This window comes from Pan paniscus, chromosome 18, assembly GCF_029289425.2.
Source record: "Pan paniscus chromosome 18, NHGRI_mPanPan1-v2.0_pri, whole genome shotgun sequence".
Classification (NCBI taxonomy): domain Eukaryota; kingdom Metazoa; phylum Chordata; class Mammalia; order Primates; family Hominidae; genus Pan; species Pan paniscus.
In genome coordinates this window covers 62139232-62162573 of record NC_073267.2, presented here as the reverse complement: position 1 = coordinate 62162573, position 23342 = coordinate 62139232, and positions in this window count along the sequence as shown.

Sequence of the window (23342 nt, the reverse complement as noted above, 5' to 3'; positions counted from 1 at the left end):
CTCCCAGGTTCAAGCGATTCTCCTGCCTCAGCCTCCCGGGTAGCTGGGATTACAGGCATCTGCCACCAAGCCCGGCTAATTTTTGTATTTTCAGTAGAGACGAGGTTTCACCATGTTGGCCAGGCTGTTCTCGAGCTCCTGGCCTCAGGTGATCCACCTGCCTCGGCCTCCCAAAGTGCTTGGATTACAGATGTGAGTCACTGCGCCCGGCCGAGAACTCTTATTTAATATTCAGTTTATCTCATTTAATTTTCATGAGAGCCTTATGAAGTAGATATTATTGCCATTAAACAGATAAGGAAGCTGAGGCTTAATGAGAAAGAATAAGTTGCTCATAGTCATGTAATTGGTGCATTTGGAATTCAAACTCAGTTTTAACTCCAGGATCAAGGTATTATCCTATGTCCGCTCATCACAGTGGTACAGTTTTTGGTTGTCAGGTCAATATTTATCTCCAAAAGAACTCTTGTTCTGATTTTGGAGTGGACATCGTCATAAAATCCAACATTAGTAACTCACAGGCTTGTCACATGCCTCTTCCAGAGATCCCTGATCTGGTTCTGAGATCTTCCTTCCCTTGATGAGAACTTCCCTGTAATGAAGTGTATGCTTAGGAAGGGAGAGCAAATTTCTGTCTGTTTTCCATTCTTTTTCTTACAGAAAAATGCTGGGATGAAATTTCTTTGTTGCCAGGTTCTAGAATGAGGTGGCGTCAGCTTGATTTAAAGTGCATGCCATCTGTTTTGTGTCTAAACGTCAAAACCATAGCCTCTGACATTAAAATTCAAGAAAAAAGATTTACCTGATTCTTTGACCTGTAAAAGTACACTGCTTTCAGATTATAGTGTTGAGACTGTTGGTGCTTTCTTGTAAATTAATATAAAATATTTAAGCTTGCAGCCATCATTTGGGATCCTCTGCTTAAAAGGACGTCATTGTCTGGTTCTTTATTTAATTTTTTTGGATGCGATATATTTGTATATATTTATGGGATACATGTGAAATTTTGCTACATGCATAGAATGTGTGATGATCAAGTTAGGGCATTTAGGATACCTATCACCTGAGTATTTATCATTTCTATGTGTTGGTAACATTTCCTCTCTTCTGGCAATTTTGAAAAATACAACATATTGTTCTTAACCATAGTCACCCTACTCTGTTATCAAACATGATAACTTATTCCTTTTATCCAACTGTATGTTTGCAAGCATCGACCAATCTCTGTTCATCCCCCCTCCACCCATTCCCCCTTCCCGGGTAGCTCTTTCACATACACCCAGAACAACTTACCTTTTCAACTTGAGTATAATCAATTTTTCCGCGACAGGAAGGCAGTCTTAAATGCCCAAATTACCCCACATCCTTACCGTCAATATCTATTTTTAGTAAGAGTTAGTTATTGGGGGAAAATGTGCTGTTTGAGACTCGATCTGACCTGGAAAATGAGGAGGGCGGCTTAGGCTGCTTTCACACCATTTCTCAACAATATTCTTGACACATGTTGAGTGGAATAGGACTGTCCTGAGAAAGGGTTATCTTGGTGGAAGATGCCGTGCAGGGAAGCTCATCTGATTTAGAACTTCTCTGGCCATCCAGGAGAGAGTTCAAAAAGAGAAAGAGGGCAGATTGGGAAAGGGGGTTGGAGAGCTAAGACACAGACTGGGAGCCCAGGAAACCCATTCTGCAGGAGGGAACCAACCCCCGGCAGAGGGGAGTTCACACCTATCAGGAGCAGATGAAAGCGGTGTTTGATTCTGGATCCTGGCTCTGCTGCTGGCCCTGGTGGCATTATTCATTTAGTGCCGTTCCATACTTCGCAGGAAAAGCACAGCAGGCTTATAATGCTTGAGTTTTTAAACATTCAGAAGACTGTGATGCTATAAATAAACCTCCTGTGTCAGAGATTAAATCAACCAAGATGCCTGCCATGCCAACTTTATTTCTGAAACAACGTGTTTTCAACAGAAATCAAAATACATGTTAATCCTTCCCTTCTGACAGGCTAATATGAGCCTTGCAAATCACAGTGGAGAGCTACCTAGAGGACGTTAAGTAGCAGAAGCCGTGTCTGCACGGCTTATCTGTTGGAGAAGTCTGCGGCCATCCCTTGATTTGGAAGTTTTCTGCCCAGACTTGTGGCTTGGGTCTGCAGAATCAGGTTCAGGCTGGACTGTTTTTATCAGAAAAGACTTGGCTATTGTGTTTTGGCTAAAACAATACAGAGGTTGTGTCTTTGAGATGAGTAATAACAGGTTAGCTGACAGCCATCCAGTTCAACACCTATTCTCCTTTCTTTGGGTAACAGCACCCTGATTTACTATTCTCCTTTCTTTGGGTAACAGCACCCTGATTTACTCTGAGTAACCATCATCCTTCAACTACTCTTAATCCATGAGGTTCTGTGTGGGGGACTCCATCCCCAGCCCCTAAGGCTGGGTTCTGGGCTAACCAATCAGAGCCATCCACCTCCTTCCTTGGCCATGGAAATTGGTTCCAAGGTGAGGCAATGTCCAAAGTGGGACGATGGTGTGAATTTTGACCCTTGGCTGGAACTCCTGAGAAAGGGAAGCTCCTCTTTTGCTGGGGTGGCTAGCTTAGCACTGCCGAAATTCATCACTGTGACCTGATCACCTGAGATTGATGCCCACTCAGAGTAAAGCAGAGATGAGAGACAGACAGATTCCTGATGATATTGTTGGAGCACCTGGATAAAGCCCTGCTTGAAATTAGAAGCCCTCCTGGACTTGTTTACATGATTAGATTCTATTCTTTTCCATTGAGAATGAGCTGGCTTTCCGTTACCTGAAATTGAAATAGTCCTGATTAATTCAGTGGTCCAGCTGGTGAATTCAGCCAACTGGTCAATTCTGTGACAAAAGGTATTTATGGATTTATCAACTTGTTGTTAGATTAGATTTATTCTAACTTAGTGAGATTGATGGTAGGGCAGCCCAGGGCCGGCTCAGCTCTAGTAAAGAGTGTGGCCATAGGATCCCCAGCAGAGACAAAGAGTGGCCCTGAAAAGCTGGGTATGGCGGCTGGTGAGTTTCAGCTGGAGGCTGTGTTTCTAGAGAGAAGTGGCCTCCCATCAGGGATCCTTGGCCTTCTGAATACCTTTAAGGATGTGAGGAGGCTGTATTCTTCTCCCTAGAGAGATTTACACATGCCCTTTCCCACCAAATTTTCCACGTAATTTTAGGTGATTCTCTGAATTGCAGAAAGCCAGCCATGGGCCCCTTGGGGATTCCAGGTTATACAGTAGGAACCTGGACAGGTGACTTGCTTTTTACATCTTACAGGGTCTCTCATGGATGCTACAAATATGCTGGCTAAGATTTTTGAGTACTCACCAGGTCTCAGCCACTACACTTAACATGTAGTATTTACCTATATTTTTACAATGACCCTATTGGGTAGATGTTATCATTATCCTAACTTTACAAATGAATAATTTAAAAGATGAAAAAGTTAGGTATCTTGCTCAAGGTCACCCAGCTTATAAGTGAGTAAAATTTAAATCTCAGTCTAGAAGACACAAGAGACCACATTCTAAATCACTTTAGTGACTTTAGAAATTACTAATGGATCACAGTGACTACCAGTCCATAATAATTTGGATCCTTACATCTAACTTAAATCCATCACGATGTAGTGTAAACCCATTGCTTCTTGTAAGTCACATGGGATTACATTGTGCCAATCTCAAAACAGGCATGTGATTTACAGTAAATTAGTATCTGAGACTCAGGTTCTTTATATGGGAATCATGGTTAGTAAATTATTATTTTATTTTTTCATTTTCTTTACTTTGTCAAATTTTTGAAAATTACAAAAGAAAAACATGCTTATAAAAACTTGACACAGAAATAGAGAGCAGTGAGTAGGAACAGCATGAAAATTCCCCTCAGTGGCTTCTGCTATGGATTAGTTTTAAACTTGGGTGTATAATCTCCCAAACTGTTTCCATGGATTTACAGTCTTCTTCCAACACTTGTAAAGAGTTTCTTTTACTTTTTCCAGTTTTATTGAGGTATTAGTGACAAGTAAAAATTGTATATACTGAAGGTGTGTAACTTGATGTTTTGATATACATATACATTGTAAAATAATCACCATAATAAAATTAACTAACATATCCAGTACCTCACATAATTACCATTTCCTTCCTTCCTTCCTTCCTTCCTTCCTTCCTCTTTCTCTTCTCTTCAATTTTTTCTTTCTTTCTTTCCTTTTTCTTTCTTTTTCTGTCTTTCTCTTTCTTTCTTTCTTTCTTTCCTTGTGACAACACTTAAGATCTACTCTCAGTAAATCTCATGTATAAAATACAGTATTGCTAACTATAGTCACATTGCTTATACAGTTTATTTTAAAACAAAAATAGAATCATATTTTGGCATCTTTCCATGTCAGGGTACATATAGATCTACTATTGCGCTTTTGATAACTACATTTAATCCACAAATATGAGCATATGTATTTAGTATTGTCATTCCCTGACTGATGGACATTTCAGTTGCCTCCATTTAAAAAAAAAAACTATTATTTTAAATTCTGCTGCAGTGAATACACTTGTGTATATATCTTTGCCACAAGGCTAAATATTTCTATAAAACAGATCTCTAGAAGTAGAATTGCAGGGGCTAGCACACTTCTCTATTTTAAAGTAAATGCATGAAAGACCATTTTTAGCACCATTAAAGGTATTCCAGTGAAATATCCTAGAGCTTGTTAGGTTTGTCTGTTTTTCCTGTGCTTAGGATCATTTGGGCACGGAGACAACGTGCCTTCTTGGTTGCGCTGGTTGTCACACTCCCGCTGGAGCCTCCTTTATATTCAAGAGCTCATCTGAGTCCCGTCTTCCCTTGAGCAGTCCAGGGCTTAGGTTTATTGTGGCAGATTTGGAGCCAGCTTCCCAAGCTGTGCACATCTGCCCTCTGAACACATGCTGGCTACCTGCAGACATCAGCTGGGGCTTGGGAGCCACTGCCCAACAAGCAGTGACTGGTTGTATCTTCAGCGATACCCACGGCCAAAGTCTGAAACCACTGTCTGTTAAGAGTACATGGGATCCAGAAGAATGGTTGCCTGAAATGGAGAGGCTGAAGGCTTACAGCCTTTGACAAAATCTCATTAATTGGTTCATTCCTTTAACAACTATTTTTTGAGCCTTTACTATGAGCCAAGCACTGTGGCCAGAGTTAGAGATACCAGAGATCACCAAAAACACATGCGGCGACCCTTCTGTCATGGTGACTCTAAAACATGCCAGTTAGGTATATTCTTTTCTCCTGTACAAGTCTGGTTTTATGTCTGGGAAACACTTTAAATGAAAAGTAAGTTTGAAAAGGTATTTTAGAAGCCAGAACGAATCAACCCAAGCTGGGTGACGACAAAACTTCCTTAAAAACTGCAGCAGAGAGTTGGCAGGACACTGGGATAAAAAAAATAAATCAAATACTGTTAATCATTTTGCCTCCATCTCCCTCTCCTCCCTCCTGTAGCGTTGTTTCCTCCACCCCAGCTGAGTGAACTATGTGACCACTTTACTCCCAGCACAGCTGATTGGACCAGGACTGAAGCCCTGACTCAGGCTCAGTCAATCAGATCCTCTCTTGGGGTGCTGATTTTGTAACGTCATGACCCAGGACAGATTTTTTAGGGCAGCCTAATTGGAAAGCATTACAAAGGTGGAACCCGTGGTGAGATGGAGCAGAGTGGACCACACTGCAGAGAAAGCGAGAATTAAACTGGTAAAAGGAAAGAAGCAGGGAAGCAAACCATGAAGCTTCTGAAAGAAACAGAGCTGGAGCGAGTATCTCCCTTTATGTCAGAATTATCTCCAGAGATCCAGAGCACTTCTTATTCTTGGATTCCCTGAGCCTTCCAACCATTCCAACAAATCCCCATTTTTTCTTGAGCTAACCCGATGGCTCCTCTTTCTGATAACCACCCTCATCCTCTGGGATAAGACAGTATTTGCTTCCTTCTTTGTACTATTGAGAAAAAGAGCAATAGAGAAGCTTCTTTTCATCCTGTTCCTCAAGGCTGAACTTGATATGTTCTTGGGAGATATATTCTCTCTGACTCTATCTGCCATTTTTCGAATGGCCTGATTGTTTTGGAGACATGATGAACTCTGTCCTCAGGGACTCCCTAACGAAGGCTCAGCTTGGAGAATTCATGAATCCATTTGTTCATCAATTAGGGAGCCCTGGAAGCAGACACACTGGGCGAGAGGCTCCTCACTGCTCTCTGCTGGGTGGAGATGGGAGACCAGGCACATCCCCTAGAGAAGCTTCCCCAGAAATGTGGCTCACTGTGGAGGCCAATGAAGCCTCTGCTATTTTCCCCTGGAGAAACTGACAACATGGACAAGCCTGTGTAACCAGAATTATAATGTAAATCCAAGCCTAGAGACTCAAAGTCAGTGAGGAAATAAGCAAATTCCCAAAGAGTTTCTGATCACTGGGTGGTGGTGGAGAGCACGGAACACAGGACTGTCCAGAAAAATACTTCCCTGACTAGGGAACCCCAGAGAGATGAAAACAAATTCCTATTTTTGCTTTAATTACACACACATGTACGCATACACAAACACACATGTAAAAAATTTTATTGCTGGATCACTGTGGAGTGAAACATATACACACTTATCATAGGAAAGCCGGAAGAACCTGGACTAAAAAGAGTGGCTTGTGTGGCTGGGTGAGTTAACAGTGAGGTTCAGTATCCCCATGAGAATCTCTGCCAAGATGAATCTCTCCTTTTCCCAGAAGCTTTGAAAGAAACAAAAACTTAATAATCTTGATAGATGAATTTGACTCAAAAGACCTGTTAAAGGACAGGGAAGCATCTTCTCTTGTCTCCCCAACCCTGACTGCCTTGTCCTTTGCCCATGCCAGTTGACAACACAAACCCCCTCTCTCTACTCCCCTTGAGGATTCAGCCTGGATGCCTTTGCCCCCTAAATTTCCATTGCCTCTAGGTCTCCTTTGTGGTTTTTCTCACTCAAACTGGCATTTTGCATACAGTGGAGAGCAGCAGGGAACTCAGGCTGGCATTAGGAGCAAATCTGGTTTCTTTCTTTGTCTTTATTCCTCCACTCCCTTCCCCCCACCCCACCACCCCCTTCCTTTAGATAGGCGCCTTCAGCTGTGTATAAATTAAGCACATTCTTCTGCCTTTGCAGGTCACATCTGGGATATTCTGGACATCTCTGGTATAAACCCTAAATTTATGAAACCAGTAATTTGCTGCTCCCAGCTTATAATGTCTGACATTGTCACTGTTTGCTTAGAGTTTTGGTATCTGATGTTCTTAATGTTAAGGTCAATTTTATTGATACTGAACTCCATGCCCTCATTTTTTCCCCATTGCATTTTGTTTGAGGCACACGCAGAAAGGGTAACTAATCTTAATATCTTGTGTTCACAATTCTATTTAGCATGAAATCAGTAACTGACATATTAATTATAATAATCTGTTAAATATACTTTACCTACATGTTAATTATGGGAGACCATTCTCATTTATTTCTCTGGGTAGCCTATTAATTCAACCCAGATGGTACAGCTTTGTGAGACGGTAACACTGAGCATTTGCAGAATAAATCATGTTGCCAAGATACAGCAGCAAAACATTATCACATCTGAATAAGCTTTAGGATGATATAACCATGAAAGAAAACCTACCTATTACTTGCAGACTGGAGCTTAGTTAAAAACAGGATCCAGATACCAAATGTTTAAAAAAAATTTGAGGGAACATGCAATGGTTTCCTCCAAAAGAGGGGATTCTTTATTTAAGCCCAGTGCCCCATAAATAATTCCAAGAGGGAGAAATGGAATCCTGACCCAGGGAGTTCATCATAACTTGGGGGGAGGGGAAGGAAGGCAGCTGTGCTCTTCTCGGACATTCTGATGTGAAGGCTGGCATTACTGGGGGAAGTGCTGAAAGACCCTTCCTGCTTTCTCCATTTTCTTGCCTTCTTTAAACTTCTTCCTGGATGTGAATAGAACTCTGGGCTTCATCTCTTGGAGGCTCTTTAGTTTGGGCCATCTTTACATCTGGGAGGCTGACTTATCTCCAAATGGAGATGATTTCAATGATAAAGCTTGTGATCAGCCAATGGGATGCCAATATAATCTTTCTGGGGAAGATCTAGTTCCACTGGCCAGAGATACTTTCAGTTCAGCAATGTAATTCAACAATTTAATTGGCACTCACTCTTTATTTGTTTCTAAGTAGACCAGTGCTAGTTCTTGGGAGCTAGTGTGGACAAGCCACACATGGGCTTTGACTTCACAGAGCTTAAGATCTGTTACAGGCAGTTATTATGAAGCATGATGAGGGAACTATGGCTGTTAGAACACATGCAAAAGACCTCAATCCAAACCTGGGCAGAGGCTCAGAGAATGCTTCCCAGAGCAGTAATCTCACCACTTGCCTCTGAAGGAGGAGCAGGAGGTAGGTAGTCAAGTAGAAGGCTAAAGAGTAACCCAGGTAGAAGCAACAGCATCTTCAAATAGCATATCATATGTTCATGGAACTGAAGAAAACTGGTGTAAGTGGACATAATCTAGTGTGGAGAGGGGGATTGTGGGGACTTTCAAGAGATGTGGCTGGATAAGTATGCAGAGGCCAGATTCTGAGGGTCTCTGTGAACTATATGAAGGAGTTCAGCTTTCATCCTGAGGATAGTAGGGGTCACGGAAGGGTTTAAGCATTGAGGTGACATTGCCAGATTTATATTGTAGGAGCTTCATTCTGGCTTCACATAGGATAGCAGGTAGTAGGCTGGAGCTGTGGTCAAAGCTAGAGATGGTGGTGTCTTGGACCAGAAGAGAGACAGGGCCTTTTTCATGTTCTTATCCTTCTCAGCCTTACCTAAATTTCTTCTTCTCTTTCTCAAAGCCTTTCCTGACATCTCCAGTCTTCTCCAAGATCTTTATTTTTTGAACTTTGCTAGCAATGTTTTAGAAAGGATTTAATTTCAGAATCTCAACTTGCTTCTCCATTCCCTTGAACACTGGTACAGGTGCATCTATCTCTGCCATGATGTTTAAGGTTGCCTAATAACTTCTCTGCCCTATCTCTCCTCCATGGACACATGGCTTTTGCATTTGACCAACTCATTGCTCATGATGCCCATGGATACTTTTGCTACATATTTATTGTGAGATTATATTTTGTGCTTGCTCCTTGACCACTCAATCTAAAAACAGCTGTCTCTCATTCTCTCTCAGATCTCCCCTGTTCCTCTCCTTCATAGCGTTGACCACAATGCGCAATTAGAGGTTATAATTTGTTTTGCTTTGCTCTTTATGCTTTTTTTCTGCCTCATCTGCTAGACTGATCCCATCAGGGCAGAGACCGTGTCTGTTTTTCCTCATTGTATTCTAAACACGTAGCACAGAGTCTGCCTGGCACATAATAGTCGTGCAACAAACTAACATTTCTTGATTGAAACACGGTATTAGTTTTCTAAAATTGAAGGCCCTTTAACTCTTGAAGGGGAGCACTTGAATCTCAGAACACATTTCAAATGTGTGCACTTTTAAGCTTAGAGGAAGAAATGAAAACCAGGGGTGCAGAAATGGAAACCACAAGCCCAAAAATGTGGCATTGTCTCAAAAGTGGCCTTCTATAGCAATGATTAGAATGTATATGAATGACAGAATGACTTGGGCACAGGATAAATTTGACAAGCCCATTAGAGAGAGGTTTACCTGAAGAGGGGGACTATAGGATAGCTGAGAAATTCTAATCATCCAAATAACTACTATAACAAGCATGTGAATTTCAGAAGGACATGATTACTTTAGAATCAGTTTTGAGTTTTAGATTCTGTCTTGATTTGTTTTCTAAGAAACAACCAACCTTCCCTCCTTCAATTCTTTCTCCCACCTACCTACCTTCTTTTGTTCATCCATTCATTCATCAAATATTCCTTGAGGGCATGAAACATCCCAGGATCTTGCTGGAAAGTGACTATTAAAAAGGCAATGAGTAAGCCTCAAGATACTGAGAGTGAAGTACACCTCTGTATTGAAGGGCCAGGAAGAGGCCTCAGTAGAAAGGTTCCCAGCTGAAAGACTGTGTTTAGCCAGGTTTGACCCCCTTGGCTTCTCTTTTGAAAAAGATATTGAGAAAGGATTGAGGGCTGACACATCTGCTGAACCCTCTGAAATCACAGCTGAGCCCCACTCGCTGGATTGAACATCAACCAGAATTCCACATCCACTACATGGTTAAGAGGAACTTCTAGCTGGGGAATATAAAATTGTAAATGGCACAGATAACGTCAGTCTGAGTTACTGTTTTCAGAATGACACAGATGTTAGGATAAGGGAGCATAAATGGAAATTAAAGAGAAACAAATTCAGAACAGATGTCAGGAAGCATTTTTTTTCATGCAGAGAATCACAAATGTGTGGAATGGCCTACCAGGCTCGATTGTTAAGGCAAAGACACAGGGGACATTCGAGGACTGATCAGATGGCATCACGGGGGAATTAAGCAGTAAAAGAGGAAATGAGCATGCATACGGCAACTGGCTTTCAGCTAATCCTCAACCATGTCCATGTTCTTATGTTCCTGGTGCTTACATACTTACCTTGGATAAACACACATAATTTCTTTGCTTTTAGTTTTCACAGATTGCACCAATCTCCAAATGGATATTTTCACATCATAAAGATGACATTGGCAGAGAAGGGGAGAGAGAGAGAGAGAAAGGGAGAGAGAGACAGAGCCTTTCCTGCAGTTATTTTATTTTTGGAAGGAAGGTGGTGTTGTTCATGAATCATGCATGAAAAATAACATTTACAATGTATATCTCTATCTAGCACCAAAGATCACGGTTTGATCATAAACCAGACAGGCCTGTGTACTGTCTTCTGGAGCTGGAGTTCTAATTTTCACTAAATTCATGGCCCACAAGGTGTCCCTTGAAGTCCTCCCCAGCTAATGGTGTCATGGTGCTCAAGTTCTTTAAAGAATATTATATGTAGGCTGGGCACGGTGGCTCATGCCTGTAATCCCAGCACTTTGGGAGGCTGAGGTGGGCAGATCACCTGAGCTCAGGAGATCGAGACCATCCTGGCCAACATGGTGAAATCCCGTCTCTACTAAAAATACAAAAATTAGCTGGGCGTGGTGGTAGGCGCCTGTAATCCCAGCCACTTGGGAGGCTGAGGCATGAGAATCGCTTGAACCCGGGAGGCAGATGTTGTAGTGAACCAAGATGGCGCCATTGCACTCCAGCCTGGGTGACAGAGTGAGACCCTGTCTCTAAAAAAAAAAATAGAATATTATATGTAAAAGAAAATGAAGCCAGTTGTCAGCATCCAACAGCTACTTACTGGAAAGAATTTGAACCAAGAATGAGGTAACAGGAAACCTGCAGCTCCACAGCCACTTGTCTTTCTTTGCATTGTGCCTTCAGAGCAGCCCTGGTGAGACTGTAACCAGGTGCCCCCTTACGGGAGTATCACTTGGAGGATATAGCTTATGATAATAGGGAAGGAGAGAGAGGAAAGCAAGGGATATATGCCTCAAGGGAAGGTAGTTGAGGATAAAAAGTAGAGTAAAACCTCATTAATCTGGACCCTGCTAATTTGGAATGTATGAATAATTCAGACCCTCTGGCTGGGCTGAAGTTTACCTTTGTACTAGATACGGAAAAAAGGGTTTGCTAGGCAAATTAATAGTGTAAACAAGATTGAGGGTAGGGAATATATAACCTATTTAAGAGAACAAATTGCTTTCACATACTTCGTAGAACCATCTGCATAGGAGCAATGAATAGGTCAATTATAAGTAATCCGGTCTATTCATTAATCTTGGTCTGCTGGGTATCCATACTTAGCAGAATTTTGTGAGCATTAGAGGGATGAAATTGAACAAGGTGGGGAGGGAGTTCTTGAAAGTTCTTATTATTTAAGGCATGATTTGGTTGATTTACATTGCCTTTTATGTCATAACTTACTTCAGATTTATAAGACCTTAAACAACTCATGACAACCCTTCTTTAGATGCCGTCTGTCCCCTCTTTCTGTTAGAGTTGAGATGATAGAAAGACCAACTTGTAAAACACAGTCCTGAGTAGTTTTGGCACCAGGACAAGTAAGAAAAGCTTGTTTGGGCAGCTTTTGCTTCATAGCCACTTAGCAAGAATAGGGTGCCACAGGTTAGAAAGCCTGAGTTCTAGTCTGGTCTGCCAATAATTACCCATTGGATTTCAGCAGACCTTTTACTCTCTCTGGGGCATCCGTTTCCACATTTATACAGTAGAATAAGACTGATGGTATCTGAAGACTCTTTCAACCCAACAATTCCATTATGGCCATTTATTATCTTCTCTGAGACAATTTCTCATCAGTAAAAAATATATAGTAATCCTCATGTTGTTTTGATAATCCGATAATACAGCAATAAAGGGCAGAGTATAATATATAATATAAGCATTAAGTAAGAAAAAAGTCAATCAGGGGAATTATCTCATCTCTGCTGCTGTCATAGGCTAAGAATGCACTCCTTTACCCTCTCCTTGGGACATGCTCACTGTCTTTTCTCCTTCCTTACTCGTGGACTTTTTTTTTTTTTTTTGAGATGGAGTCTTGCTCTGTTGCCCAGGTTGGAGTGTAGTGGCACGATCTTGGCTCACTGCAACCTCTGCCTCCCAGGCTGGGATTACAGGCGCCAGCCACCATGCCCACCTAATTTTTGCATTTTTAGTAGAGACAGGGTTTCACCATGTTGGCCATGCTGGTCTGGAACTCTGGACCTCAAGTGATCTGCTCACCTTGGCCTCCCAAAGTGCTGGGATTACAGGTGTGAGCCACTGCGCCCGGCTCCATAGACGTCTTAATAACATTTCCCATTAGGTAAGACTGGAGCTTTCACCAGTTCCGCCCCCCACCCCCTAATTTCTTTTAGCCAGTTTGCTCATCTCTTCTGGATATGGAAACCAGAGAGACAGAGCACTTCATGAAATGCAAGATGCAGAAGCAGGAGGGTCCTCTTGTTCAGCAGATCAGTGAGTGGTGAATTGGAACAGGGAAGGAGGAGGGTGGATGGTTTTCTCTCAGCCAGAGGTCTTGTTGCCACTCCCCCAGCCACTCTCAAACACACTACAGGGTTGTCCACAAACATGAAAAAATGCTCGATATCATTAATCATCTGAGAAATGCAAATTAAAATCACAAGGAGATATCATCTTTCATCAATCAGAATGGCTACTGTTAAAAAGTCAGAAAACACGTGGAGAAAAATGAACATTTTTACACTGCTGGTAGGAATATAAATTAATACAGCCTTTATGGAAAACAGTATGGAGATTTCTCAAAGAACTAAAAATAGAACTACCATTTGATCCAGCATTCCCACTACTGGGTATCTACCCAAAGGGAAAGAAATTATATGAGAAAGATATCCACACTTGTATGTTGATTGCAGCACTATTCACAGTAGCAAAGATACAGAATCAACTTAAATGTCCATCAATGGATGATTGGATAAAGAAAATGTGATATATACACCATGGAATACTACCCGGTTATAAAAAAGAATGAAATCACGTATTTTGCAGCAACACTGGTAAAACTTGAGGCCATTATCCTAAGTGAAATAATAGAACATCAGATTCTCACTCCCATGTTCTCATAAGTGGGAGCTTAAACGATGGGTACACGTGGACATACAGATGGAAAAATAGACATGGAGACTCCAAAACAGGAGAGTGGGAAGGAAGTGAGGACTGAAGATATCACATACTGGGTACAATATATTCACTATTTGGGTAATGGGTACACTAAAAGCCCAGACTTCATTCACCACTATGCAATACATGCATGTAGCAAAAATGCCTCTGTGCCCTCCAAATCAAAAAAAAACAAAACAAAACCACAAAACACACACAAAAAAATAGTTGTGCCAATTTTAGTTCTAAAGCTGGAGGTGGACATGGAGCAGCCAGTTGGCACAAGTTTGGTTTCCGACTTCAGTTCATATCAGTCTCTGTTCCTCCCAGTCACTGACTCGTAAAGTGAATTAATCAGTTAAATATTGATTTGATGTGCCATTTCTATTGACATGATTCTCAAATAATGTTTGGTCACTGTACATTCAAAATCTTTACTGCTTAAACAAATCGTCAGCTAGATCTTTTCAAAGGTGGACTCAAAGACCAAGATCATGTTGGGCTGCCTTATCTGTGCTTGACTGAAGACACTTATCTCCTTAAACGTGTTTTTGACACATAAAATCAGTTCTTTATTCTGGTATTGAGAAACTCAGTAGCAGAATAGCTTCAGAGTTGCTAAAATCATATTAAATATCATTTGTATGAGTATGTGGAGATTATGTACTATGTGCAGATTTGGGACCCTTTTTAGAAAATGAGACAAGACTGAGGGAAAAATGTGGTGCGTGCCATGAGAAGATTTTATGGGGTGAGGGTTTTTAATCAAAGCCTCCAGTCCTGCTACATTCCCCAGGCAGTAGGACCCTGCATCGCAATTACGGTTTGGGTGACCTTTATTTAAGTGAACTCACAAGGCTTAGAAAGTCAGCCTCTTCAGAACCACAAACTTTGGTTAAGTCAAATGATTTTGGTGAAGTCATTTGACATCCTTGAAAACTAATCCAAATTGATGCAATGCCCTGTGCAATTGCTGTTGCAGCATTTGTTGTGTTTCTAACATTTGTCAGCAAGACTTACTTTATTTCTCCTTTTTATTGACTGCTTGCCTTAAGTTCCACCCTGTGAAAAGTGCTTTAGGTTTTGCAGAAAAATATCTAGTTCCCCTACATTTTCAAAAGTGTACACTCTTGATGAAGAGCAAGGCACAGAGACCAAAGGCTGCAAAATGGTGGATGTGCTCTGCAGATGTATTTTCTTTGATGTGTTTAGTCTCTGACCAAAAATAAGTAAATATATAAAATAAAAACTGTATTTTTTTTGTTGCTGATATTTAGAATTTGGGACGTTTCAAGAGTCCCAAGAAAATCAAGAGTAAGGCTAGTCTTGAAAAATATCAGATGATGAAGAAACACTCATTCTGAATTCCCTCATGGCAACGACCAGCTGGACCTGAGTAGTGGCCACTTTTATGTGCTGTGAAATATACTGTCTAGTTCACCACAGTCCCTACCACACCCTGTTGTCTTACTCCAGTCTGGCTCACTCATTATATTACCTGCCTTGCATTAGCAGGCATCTGTATTTACAATCCTTGAAATAGTTATTTAAGAAAGACACAGAAACAAAAATGCAACGAAGTATATGATTCCATGATCAAATGAATGGTACAGATAAAGACTGTGGGTGGGATGTTAAGATGATTGAATTATGTGAACTTGTTTACTTGGAAGTTTCTGTTGGTCATGACTGGTTTGGGAGGTGTCTTGCAAAATGACTAATAATTAGGAACTGAAATTTTCAAATGCCTTGAAAAAAGAGAGAGAATTAATGCTGTCTCTTTAATAATATTGTTCACTGTGGCTATTCCTGTATGCTTTTGTAAGAGAAGAGAGGGTGGCATTACAGCTATTGCTAATTTGGTAGTAATACTGTGGGAAACGAGTCACTACATGTATGACTTCTGTCACGTAATATAGACGGAGAGGCTGAGGTCTTTGCAGAATTTAGTATCTGTGAGGCCTGGAAGATGACCCAGGGATAGCCATGGAACAGATACCTAGATTGTTTTCTTTCTTTTCTTTTTCTTTTTTTTCTTTTTTTCTTTTTTTTTGAGACAGGGTTTCACTATGTCACCCAGGCTGGAGTACACTGGTGCGATCTTCGCTCACTTCAACCTCCGCCTCCTGGGTTCAAGTGATTCTCCTGCCTCAACCTCCCAAGTAATTGGGAGTACAGGCATGTGCCACCACACCCAACTAATTTTTATATTTTTAGTAGAGACAAGATTTCATCATGTTGGCCAGGTTGGTCTCGAACTCCTGGCCTCAAGTCATCCACCCACCTTGGCCTCCCAAAGTGCTGGGATTACAGGCGTGAGCCACCACGCCTGGCCTGTTTTCTGATGATTGGTATGATCCCAAGATCAAGCCCTTGTCGAAAAATCAAGTAGAAGATGGTCAGCTGCGGGACATGTGCCGGGAAGGACAGGTCAGAGGAAGACTGCGAAATAATTGTTACATTTGGCAATTAAGATAGCCACAAAGTGAACATCTGTTTTTTGTGTGTGTGTTTGACATGCATTCACTTTTCTTCTGGAAACAGTAGGATGGCTTTTCTCACTCAATTCATGTGGTTCAAGTGGGCTGACTTTGCCCCCATTGCACCAAGGATGGGCGTGTAATTCAGAATCGCCAAATGAGAACTTCTGTGTCTTCTTTCCTAATAGTTTCAGGGATGGACATGTGCCCAAGCCGAGACATTAAAAAGTCAGCCTTGGGGATGTTGCTAATGCTACCAGGAGAGAAGAAGTGTTCATTCTACTGGGGTCATGCAGCTGGTAAGACCTCAGCCTGGAGTGCAAAATGTCATTCTTCTGGCCACTGGAGGAGGCTCTGCCCAACCCTAATGCCAATAGATGAAAGGAGAGATGGGTCCTGTTTATGCTACCTTGTTCCAGCCATGCCTAAACCAGACAGCTATAGTCATTGTTTCTCTCCTTTGGCACTACGCTACTCTGCTTTAGTTCAAGCTTCTCCAACCCATTGCCCATGGGCCGCATCCAGCCTAGGATGGCTTTGAATGTGGCTCAACACAAATTCGTAAACTTTCTTAGAAACACCATGAGATTTTTGAAGAATTTCTTTTTTTTTTTAGATCATCAGCTGTGGTTAGTGTTAGTGTATTTTATGTGTGACCCAAGACAATTCTTCTTCCAATGTGGCCCAGGGAAGCCAAAAATTGAACACCCCACAATTTGACTGGGCACTGCATTATCCTGCTGGAAGAGAACTTTGTCTCTGATGAATCAAGAAAATGCTTACTTTTCTGCTTACTTTTCTACTGTTGCTTTATTATTTTTTTTTTTCGAAGTCTCAAAAACTGTTACCTGGGCTGGAGTGCAATGGCGTGGTCTCAGCTCACTGCAACCTCTGCCTCCTGGGTTCAAGCGATTCTCCTGCCTCAGCCTCCTGAGCAGCTGGGATTACAGGTGCCTGCCACTACACCTGGCTAATTTTTCGTATTTTTTTTAGTAGAGATGGGGTTTCACTATGTTGGCCAAGCTGGTCTCGAACTCCTGACCTCATGATTGGCCTGCCTTGGGCTCCCAAAGTGCTGGGATTATAGGCGTGAGCTACGTGCCTGGCCTACTGTTGCATTTTGAAGCTCAATACATGTGCCTCAGTTTTCCTTCTGCTGCAATAACTCCTGGACTTCCCTAACCTGGGCTTCTGCCATTGCCTACAAGCCTCAAGCCAGTAATCCTGCAAGGTCCTTGCATTCACAAGCAGCTGTGTCTCCTCTTTCTCTCTCTCATGGCTATTGTGGAAGGAAGAATAGGCCACTGCCCCTCAATCAGAAATTGCTATTGTTTGGTCTGGAAGCTCTTTCCAGCACTTTGAAGTCTATGGATATTTTTTTACCAAAAAAAAAAAAAAAAAAAGAGGAAGGAGGTAATGTGGCTGTGGGAAGTTTCTGGAGCCAGGCAGGGCAGAATCAGAATGCCCTTTCTGTCATGTAATAACTCTTTGATCTTAGATGAGTTGCTGAACTTCTCTGAGTCTCAGTTTCCTAAATCTGTAATATGGGAATGATCATAACTACTCTGGAGGGTTGTTTTGAGGATTAAAGGATTAAATCTGGAACTCACCACAAGGCAGCTTGTGATGGTTAGTTTTTGTTTGAGTGACTAAGAGGAGGTACATCATTATAGCTCATGACACAGCTTCCAGAGTCAGACCACCTGGTTCTCATCTCATCTTCACCTCTCACATAGCATCTTTAGGCCTCATCTTTCAAAATGGGGATAACAGTAATAACAAAGTTTCTACTTTGTAAAGTTATTATGTGAATTAAATAATTTAATGCATGCGAAGCACTTAGTGCAGGGATATTGCAGCCAATAATCTGCAGTTTATTATAAGTGTAAGTCTTGTATTTAGTGGTGTACCCAGTGTCTTTAAAAACCTGAAGCAGATCATTTTTAATCCCTCTTCTCTATACAACCATATTATTTTCAATGATAATTATAATTAGTAATAATCATTATTTTATGATTTTTTCCTTTAGCTTTAAAGCAAACAACAAACAATTTTAAAAAATACATTCCAATTTTAAAGATATTTTTCAATTCAGTAAAATATTTCACATATGAACTAAAGTTTGCTTTTACCAAACAAAAGATTACGTCTAGTCATTGGTACTGTTTCATTATTTTAAACACCAATAAAAACTCCCATTGATCACCAAGGATGACAGAACTCAACTCAAATTTCTCATTTTTACATTTACTATCATTGTTTATTTTAAATCGACCTTATAAATGCAGGAATATATCACACTACAGGGCTTAGAGACACAAACTATGCAGAAAGCAAGCTCAAGGGATTTTGAACCTTTACAAAATTGTCCCCTTGAGACATACTCTGTAGCTGAGTCCTCATGGGATGGGGTCCCACTGCATAACTGGGAGTTCTCCAAATTACCTTGTATGTAGAATGCAGTATTTATTAAAGCATAGTGATAAAAATGTGCTAATTTGAAGCTTACATACATGCTGTTAAAACTTAACAGATAATGCAACAATTATTTAGAACTTACACTGAGAAAATTTTTTTTTCAGAGAGAAGTATTTATCACTGACACTGTTTAGACTGGATGGTGCATGTTGATATGAAAAAAACCCACAACTTTTAGTCAGTTTTATTGTTGTTTTTAATATCTCTACAACATGTTTCCCCACAGCTGCACCCAAGGTGGGTCATCCCCACTGCCCTGCCCTTGGGACATCCCTGCTTGTAGATCATGGAGGTGGTCAGAGAACACTTTTCAGTGACACATTATTATTGGCCACTGTCTCTCACTGATCTTTGGGTTGTTTTCATTCTGGCTTTTATTTTTTTCCTTTTTGATTAGATGGAGGGATCGGTAGCTTGGCCATGAGTAAATAGAGATGGGGCCAAGTGAGTTTCCTTGTCAATGTCAGGAGAGAACAACAGGAAATGAGGATGCTAAAAAGAAAATCAAGGATGGCTGGCCTAGGAGATAGCACACTCATGTTTTGTTCAGCTGTTATTGATCGAGTGCCAGGTATGAGCTAGGAAGTATGAATACGTACTAAGCAAGACAGGTGTAGTGGCCTGAGTGGTAGGCCCAAAAAAGACAGGTCTATATCGTGTTCTCTGGAACCTGTGAATATTGCCTTATATGGTAAAAGAGTGAATATTACCTTATATGGCAAAAGATGGAATCAAGGATATTGATAGAAGCTTATCCAGGTGGTCCTAAATCCAATGACAAGTGTCCTTCTAAGAATGAGGCAGAGGGGAGTCTTGACAGACAGAAGAGGAGGTTGCAGGCTGGGCGTGGTGGCTCACACCTATAATCCCAGCACTATGGGAGGCTGAGGTATAGAGGATAGCTTGAGCTCAGGAGTTTGAGACCAGCCTAGGCAACATGGCAAAATCCCATCTCTACAAAAAGTTAGCCAGGCATGGTGACATGCACCTGTAGTCCCAGCTTCTTGGGAGACTGAAGTGGGAGGATCCTCTGAGCCTGGGGAATCACAGCTGCAGTGAGCCATGATTGCACTACTGCATTCCAGCCTGGGTGTCACAGTGAGACATTATCACAAAAAAAAAAAAAAAAAAAAGAGAAAGAAAACAACAACAACAAAAAGAAGTGGTTGCGATGTGACCATGGAGGCAGAGGCTGGAGTGATGCAGCTGCAGCCAAGGAGCACTGCAGCCATCAGGGAAGCGGCAAGGATGGGATCCTGCCTTGCAGGCTCCAGAGGGAATGTGGCCCTCCTCCATTGCTGGCCTCCAGAACTGTGGATAATTAATGTCTGTTACTTGAAGCTATGAAGTTTGTGGTCATTTGCTGCTGTCTGCCTCAGAAGACAAATCCAGAAGTTGTGTTATTAACTTCACAGAGCTTACATTCTTGTGGATAAAACAATTAACCTATCAACCAGTCCTCATAGTTTGGTGATTGTGTAGCATCAGTCTCTCCCAGTAGACTGTGTTCTCCATTCAAGAAGAGACTGCATTTAGTTCTTTCTTGTATCATTCCATTGCCTGGTACATAACAGATGCCCACCAAATATTTATTGACATAACTAATAAAGTAGGGCAAGAGCCTTGATGAGGGAAATACCTGGTTCTAGAAGGTTCTAGAAGGGGCACCTAATCTAATCTAAGATTAAATAATCTAAATCTAAGATCAATTAATTAATTAAAAGTGGGGCAAGAGCTTTGATGAGGGAAATATCTGGTTCTAGAAGGTTATAGAAGGGGCACCTAATCTAATCTAAGAGAGTAAAGAGGGCTTTCCATGGGAAGTGACATTTAAGATGAGCTTTGAATGATGTGTAAACATCAGGCCAAAAGGGTGAGAAGCAGCACTGTGACAGAAGAAGCAACATGCACATGTGCAGAGGCCTACAGGCAGAAGAGAGAGGATTATAATGTGTCTGGAAAGGTCAGGTGGTGGAGGAGGAAGGATGAAGACAGGGAAGGGAAGAGAGCGTGAGAGAAAAAAAAATGAGAATGAGGCAAGAGCCAGGTCAAAATGCTTTGTGGGAAACTTGTCCTGAATGAAGTTTAGACATCATTCTTACGGAATTCAGAACAAGTTTTAGATATCATAGGTATTGTAGAAGGATGGTGATTAAGAGATCAGATTTCCTTTTGGAGGGGCCACTTTGACTGCATGGTGGAAAATGGATTAAAGAGAGAAAAACCCGGTGATTTGATAACTGGTTAAGAGGCCATTGGAGTAATCCAAACAAGAGACAATGATAACTTATAAAGTGTAATGGCAGGCCGAGCACGGTGGCTCACGCCTGTAATCCCAGCCCTTCAGGACGCCGAGGCGGGTGGATCACGAGGTCAGGAGTTCGGGACCAGCCTGGCCAATATGGTGGAACCCCATCTCTACTAAAAATACAAAAATTAGCCAGGCGTGGTGGTGCACGCCTGTAGTCCCAGCTACTCAGGAGGCTGAGGCAGAAGAATTGCTTGAACCCGGGAGACGGAAGTTGCAGTGAGCAGAGACTGTGCCACTGCACTACAGCCTGGGCGACAGAGCAAGACTCCATAACAAACAAACAAACAAACAAACAAACAAAGTGTAACGGCAGGGGTCTGATCATGAGAAGATGGCTTGAGAGATATATAGGAAATAGAACTGGTGTGTGGTGAGGGACTGGCAGCAGTCAAGGATGGCTCCCAGGTTTCTGGCCCAGGCCATGGGCAGACCATGGTGCCAGGAAATGATGCCGAGGAAGGCAGGAGGAGGAGCAGGTTTGGCAATGGTAATTGGAGTAGCAGGATGAAAGCAAGTTCACTTGTGGTGAGTTTGAGATGTCTGTGAGATATCTGGGTGGAGGTAACTAGAAGAGCTAGGTGTGTGCATCTGAAGCTGAGGACAGTGCTCTGGGCTGGAGAGTCAGATTTGGGAGTTATCCACACACATGCATTGAACAGTGCCAGATAGAACTGACTAGGAAGAGCATATAGACTGAGAAGAAAAGAGGCCAAGATAGAACTCTACAGAACAAAGCCTTGTTGGGATAGGTATATTTCACTAGGAGGAGTGGGCACACCAAAGGTAAATTTCTTTTTGCTTTTTTCTAAGAGTAGTCATCTCTGTTACAGAGAAGCACTTGGGATTGTTTTGTAAGCGAAACTTTCAGCCACTACCTGTTTAGATGGATGGAAAAAATCTCCTCTTGAAGGCTTGCTGTAGTTATGTAAACATAAGGTAAGCAGGCACTCCCTGGAACAGATACTGCAGGATTTCTTCTGACCTGGCAAAGGCTGCTCCTCCAAAGAATTTGTAGTGGGGAGGGAGGTGGGTATTTGGGCCATTGGGCTTCTTGGGAGAGAGTCGTGTTCTAGAAAACTTCATAGACACAACCCCCTTTGAGGTACAACATTACTAGAATCTGCCTGATAGTCTGGGATAACCCAACATGAGTTCTGTAGGTATAACTCACCATGAGGCAAGATCACCTATGATCATATGAGCTTGGTGTTTTGCATATATGTTTTTAATATATATATCACAATCTGACTACAAACTAGGTATATGATTTTGTAGAACTGGTGTTCAAGAGTGACGCTATTCCCACGTGACAAGGGGACTTACCTGATTCTCCAACACTTCCAAATAGGCCCTGGGTTTCATAGACAACTATGTAGAAGCATTTAGAAGAAAATACTGGACTCCTTCTCAATATGAGTAGATAAATGCTCAAGCAAACATTGGCAAAAGGAAACAGATTACTGTTACTGTATTTGAATCCCAAGCAGGCCAAAAAGATCACTGAACGTGAAAACCATCATGAAGACCTTCTTCAAGAATACTGTCCCTTGTACTTTACCTCCCCTAAAACCTCAGTTTTACCTACATGGAAATCTGGCAAACATTTGACTTGGACAATATAGGGACTCTTGAATATAGCTAGGAATATACGGCAGACTTTCTTTGCCCTTAAATGAATCCCACTGGATTTTGGAGTACCTTTTTTCCTCTTTGTATGTGATCTTTGAAAATTTTATAAGTATTATCACACTATATAGGTCTTGGAAAAACCTAGCACTAAAAAATGGTGTTTTTTGAAGAAATTTCCTAGAGATGTGGGTTGTGTTGTGCAGCTTCAATTACTGCTCCTTCACCCTTTGGCAAACCTCCTTAATTAATTAAAAAGAACTTTCTACTCTGACTTTTCACCATTTCTTCATGTAATGAAACATGACTGATGATTCTGAATACATGATGGGACTATATGATATATAGTCCCTTATAGTTCCTTAATTAGGAACACACTGGAAACAGTATTAATTCATTTTTATTTGTCGATAAACTTAGAGATCATTATTTATAGTACTTTTTTAAAAAGTTGCAAGATTTTTCATTGATTCAGAGAAAATGATTAGGAGTAATGCAACAGTTAAACTTAACAGATGTCCTTCTTTCCTCTGGGTGCCTGTCATTTCAACATTTTCATTTATTTCTATTAAAAATTTTAAAAGGATTTTTTAATTGTCCTTTGTCAGTAGTTACAATAGTCAAGATTTCTATTAGTTCTTAAATGTCCCATTTTATTTCCTTCATTTTTCTCATTAAAGAGATTGGCTTAGAAAAATGAATTCAATTCACTAGCCAACAACTGCTCATCCACTGTAGCTTC